This window comes from Ursus maritimus, unplaced genomic scaffold (genome assembly GCF_017311325.1).
Source record: "Ursus maritimus isolate PB19 unplaced genomic scaffold, ASM1731132v1 scaffold_2, whole genome shotgun sequence".
NCBI classification, from domain to species: Eukaryota; Metazoa; Chordata; class Mammalia; order Carnivora; family Ursidae; genus Ursus; species Ursus maritimus.
Window position 1 is genome coordinate 103,093,548 of NW_024424452.1, and position 6,000 is coordinate 103,099,547.

The window sequence follows — 6,000 nt, forward strand, 5'->3', positions numbered from 1 at the left end:
TATACACTGTGTGCCCCAAAATATAAACTGATAACTATTTTAAATGCATTAGTCTCTTTAATGTAGAAAACAACATGTGATTTACAAGCCAAAGCTACAATAATAGCGTTTAGACTAATAATTTTTAAAATATATTAGTCTCTTAGATCATGTAGAAAACAAAAAGTGGAGTTACAAACTTATCAAGATAATGCTAGTTTTTTTTTTTTAAGGTTTCTTTCTTTACCTGAGAGAAAGAGTGCTAGTGGGGGGGAGGGGCAGAGGGAAAGAATCTCAAGCAGACTCCCTGCTGATCACGGAGCCAAACACGGGGCTTAATCTCACTACCCTGATATCATGACCTGAGCTAAAATCTAGAGTCAGACATTTGGGGGTCCCTGGCTGGCTCTGTCCCTTAAGCATCTGCCTTTGGCTCAGATTATGATCTCAGGATCCTGGGATTGAGCCTTGTGTTGGGTTCCCTGCTCAGTGGGGAGTCTGCTTCCCGCTCTCCCCTTTCCCCTACCCCCCATTCATGTTCTCTCTCTCTCAAAGAAATAAAGTCTTTAAAGAAAAAAACAAAGTCAGACATTTAACCTACTGAGCCACCCAGGTGCCCCAATCCTAGCTTTCATAATTTTCCATGCATTGATTTTTGTTGACATCTTTATTTCTTCATATGGATTTGAGTTACTGCCTAGTATCCTTTCATTTCAACCTTGAGCATATCTTTCAGGGCAGACCTAGTGGTAAGAACTCTCTCAGCTTTTCTTGATCTAGGAATGTCTGAATTCCTCCCACACTCTTGAAGGATAGTTTTGTCAGATACAGGAATTTTCACTGATAGTTTTTCTTCTTTAGACACTTTGAATATGTCAGCCCACTACCTTCTGACTTCCGAAGTTCCTTATAAATCTGCTCCTTTTTTTTTTTCTTTTAAAGATTTTATTTATCTGACAGAGATAGAGACAGCCAGCGAGAGAGGGAACACAAGCAGGGGGGATGGGAGAGGAAGAAGAAGGCTCCCAGCGGAGGAGCCCGATGTGGGGCTCAATCCCATAACGCCGGGATCACGCCCTGAGCCGAAGGCAGACGCTTAACCACTGTGCCACCCAGGCGCCCCATGCTCCTTTTCTTATTTGTATATGACAAGTCAATCTCTTCTTATTCGTTTCAAGATTCTGTTTTTATCTTTGGCTTTCAAACATTTGATTATAATTTCTCTCACAGTTGATCTCTTTAAGTTCATTTTTATTGGAGGTCGTTGAGCTTCCTGGATGTTTATTTTCATTTCTTTCATCAAATTTGGTAAGTTTTTGACCATTATTTTTTTTCTTAAATATTTTATTTATTTATTTGACAGAGAGACAGAATGAGTATAAGCAGGGGGAGCAGCAGAGAGAGAGGGAGAAGCAGGCTCCCTGCTCAGCAGGGAAGCCAACTCAGGGCTCGATCCCAGGACCCCAAGATCATGACCTGAGCTGAAGGCAGACGCTTAACCGACTGAGTCACACAGGTGCCCTGGCCATTATTTCTTCAGATATTCTCTCTGCCCCTTTCTCTCCTCTCCTGGAATTTCCACAATTTATATGTTGGTCCTCTTGGTATGTCGCATAGGTCCCCCAGGCTCTGCTTTTATTCATTCTTTTTTTTTTTTTTTTTTTTTTTTCTGTTCCTCAGACTCAGTAATTTCCATTGTCCTGTCTTCAAATTCACTAATTCTTTTTTCTTCTACTCAAATCTGCCTTTGAATCCCTCTGGCAAATTTTTCCTTTCGATTATACTTTTTAGCTCCATAATTTCTTTTTTGATTTCTTTTTAGGTTTCCTGTTGCTTTGTTCATACTTTATCATTTTCTTGAGTTTCTCTACATCTCCCCTTAGTTCTTTGAACATTGTTAAGAACATTGTTTTAATGTCTGGCTAGGTCTGCTGTCAGGTCTTTTCCTAGGACTGTTTTTGTTGACTTAGTTTTTTCCTTTGAATGGGCTGTACTTTCCTGTTTCTGTGTGCCTTGTGATTTTTTTTTTGTTGAAAATGACATTTAAATCTAATAATGTTATCTTGAGAAATCAGGTTCTCTCCTTCCCCAGGGTTTGCTGTTTTTAAAAATTATTTTAGTGGTTTGGGGGTTTTTTTGGTTTGGTTTGGTTTGGTTTTCATTGTTAGGGGTGTGTCTATGTCAAGAATCAGCCTGCGGTGTAAACTTGAGGTCTTCTCAAGTCAAAAAATAATGGCTGAAAATTTTCCAAATTTGATAACGACTATAAGCCCACAGATCCAGGAATCTCAATGTGAGCCAAACACAAAAAACATGAAGGGAACTAAACCAAAGTACATAGACTCAATTTCCTCAAGCCAGAGAGTAAGAGAAAATATTAAAAGCAGTCAAGTGAAAAGATACATTGCATATAGAGAAACAAAGATACAGATGACAGCATATTTCTCATCAGATACAATGGAAGTATGAGGACAGTGGAGGAACATCTTTGAAGTGGTAAAAGAGGGGCACCTGGGTGGCTCATTCTTTTAAGCATCAACTTCAGCTCAGGTCCTGGGATTGAGCCCCACATCAGGCTGCACACTCAGTGGTGATTTAGCTGCTCCCTATCCCTTTGCCCATCTGACTTGTGCGCGCTCTCTCTCTCTCTCTCTCAAGTAAATAGTCTTTAAAAAATAAATACAGTGCTGAAAGAAAAAAAGCTTGAATTCTGTACACAGCAAAAATATCTTTCAAAAACAATGGTGAAACAAAGACACAGAAGTTCAAAGTTCAAAGGATTCCTCACCAGCAGACTCGTGCTATAAGAAGTGTTAAAAAAAAATCCTTCAGGGGGCGCCTGGGTGGCACAGTCGTTAAGCATCTGCCTTAGGCTCAGGGCGTGATCCCGGCATTCCGGGATCGAGCCCCACATCAGGCTCCTCCTCTAGGAGCCTGCTTCTTCCTCTCCCACTCCCCCTGCTTGTGTTCCCTCTCTCACTGGCTGTCTCTCTCTATCTAATAAATAAATAAATAAATCTTAAAAAAAAAAAAAAATCCTTCAGGGCTAGAGGGAAAGATACCAAATGGAATTCTGGAGCTACACAAAAGAATGAAGAGTAAAAGTTTTCTTTAAAAGATAATTACTGCTTAAAGGAAAAATAATAAAATTAAGCATGAGGTTTTTAATATATGTAGAAGGACAAAGGTCAGGAAGGGAGGTAAAGGGAGTCCTTCTGGTGTAAAATTCTTACCCTGTACATAAAGTTGTATATTAGTCGAATATAGAATGTAGTAATTTGAAGATTGGTCTATATAAAAGGCCTAACTAAAGCAGTTACAAAAATTTAAAAACTGATAAGACAACAGAGAAGGTGTAATAGAATAGTGAAACATTTTCAATCTAAAAGAAGTGGAAGAAGGTAACAAAGAAGAGCTGAGACAAACTGAAGACATAACAAGATGGTACACTTAAAGCCAATCATATCAATAATTACACTTCATGGAAATTGTCCAAACAGCCCAATTAAATCAGAGTGTATAAAAAAGCAAGACCCAACTACATGCTACTTACAAGAAAATGACTTTAATAAAAGCCACATAGGTTAAGTGTAAAAGAATGAAAACAGAAGCCCTGTTACCTCTATTATAAGGAAGGCTGGAGAGGCTGTATGAATAAGGTCGGTTTTAGGACAAATATTACCAGGGAAAAGATGATCATTTTGTGAAGGTCACAGGGCCAATTTTAAAAAAATTTTTTTTAATTTATATTTTTTAGAGAGAGTGGGGAAGGGCAGAGGGAGGAGAAAGGATCTTAAGCAGGCTCCACACCCAGTGTGGGGCCTGACATGGGGCTTGATCTCACAACCTGGAGTTCATGACCTAAAATCTAGATTCTGGTACTTAACCAACTGAGCCACCCAGGCACCCCCAGAGGATGAATTCTGTAACAGGTCATAACAGTCTTACATGTTTATGTGCCTAACAGAGGTTCCAAAATACATGAAGCAAAAACTGAGGAGAAATTGACAATTTTCACAATTATAGTCAAAATATCAGTACCTCTCATTAATTGATAAAATGTAAAAAACTAATACACCTGAAACTAGTATTATATGTCAATTACATCTCAATTTTTTTCTTTAAAAGATTTATTTATTTATTTATTTATTTGACAGAGAGACAGGCAGTGAGAGAGGGAACACAAGCAAGGGGAGTGGGAGAGGAAGAAGCAGGCTCTCAGCAGAGCAAGGAGCCCGATGCAGGGCTTGATCTCCGGACCCTGGGATCATGCCCTGAGCCGAAGGCAGACACCTAACGACTGAGCCACCCAGGCACCCCTACATCTCAATTTTTTGAAAAAGAAAATAATGATATATAAAATTTTGAGCTAGACCATCAACCAATTTAATGTAATTGACATTTATATAGTAGTCGACAACAGTAGAAAACATTTTTTTTCAAGTGCACAAGGGACCTTTATGAAGATAGGTCATATTCTGGCCAACAAGGCAAGTATCAATACATTTAAAAGGATTCAAAATCATACAAAGTATGTTCTTTGACAATAAAATTAAATTAGGAATTGTTAACAGAACAGTTTCTGGGAAATCTCCAAATATATAGGAACTAAATAACACATTTCTACATAGCTCATCAATCAACAAAGAAACCAAAAGGGAAATTTGGACTTAATTTTAAAAATGAAAAGTGAAAACAATATATCTGAATTTGGAGGATACAGCTAAAACAAAACTTAAATGGCAATTTATTGTGTAAATGCCTGTATTTGAAAAGAAGATCTCAAGTCAATGACCTGAGCTTCCACATTTAACTAGAGAATAAAGAGTAAATGAAACTCAAACAAAAAAGGAAATATAGAGAAGCGTGGACATCAATGAAATTGGTAAACCTCTGGCTGGACTGATAGGAAAAAAAGACAGTTGGCAAAAATTACTAATATCAGAAATGAGAGGTGATATAACTACAGATATATATATTAAAAAGACAATATTTTAAACAATAAATTCAATAATTTGGATAAAACGGACAAATACCTTGATAGAGAAACCTGCCAAAGCTCACTCAAGAAGAAATAGGATGGGTAACTTGTTACAATAATTATTTCACAGTATATACAAATATTGAATCATGGTGTATTCTGTTATATGTCAATTTTATCTCAATTTTTTTAATGATAAAAAGTGAGAAAAATAGGTAACTTCATTATCTGTATAACTATTAAAGAGTTTGGGGTTGTAATTAGAAACCCCACAAAGAAAATACCAGGCCCAGATGGCATTTCTACTGATTTCTACCATATATTTAGGAAGGAAAAAATTCCAATTTTTACAAAGTTCTTTAGAAAATCAAAGAGGATGAAACACTCCCTTACTGTAGGAAGCCAATTAGTATAATTCTCCACATTAACAAACTATAAAAGAAAAAACATCTTCTCAACATTTGCACAAAAAACATTGACAAAATTATAACATCCATTCTTGATAAACTCTCAGTGAATTAGGAATCTTTGTATATGAAAAGCTTACACCAAACATGTTTAATGTTGAAAGACAGTGCTTTCCCTGTACAATCAGGAAGAAGGCAATGCTCTCAGCTCTGCTCTCACCTCTTATGTTCAATACTATACTGAATGTTCTACCAGAACAGTGAGGCAAGAAAAAAAAATAAATAACAAGCGAAGATAGAGTAATAGGAAATGGATTTTCCCTCCTACCTGTAACAACTGAAAAACAAGACTATGTAAAACAATGGTTTTCAAGACATTGGACATCAGACAACTAAGTATAGTAATGCTTGGTTAATGGGAAACACAAATACAACCCTACAATTGGCCCTGCTTACTGCCTGATATAGTTGCTGGGATGCAGGGAAGAGGAACCCAGGTGTAGTCCAGACATGCCCCAGTATTAAAGGAAACTGGGGACACCTGGGTGGCTCAGTCGGTTAAGCACCTGCCTTTGACTCAGGTCATGATCCCAGGGTCCTGGGTTTGAGCCCCACATCGGACTCCTTGGTCAG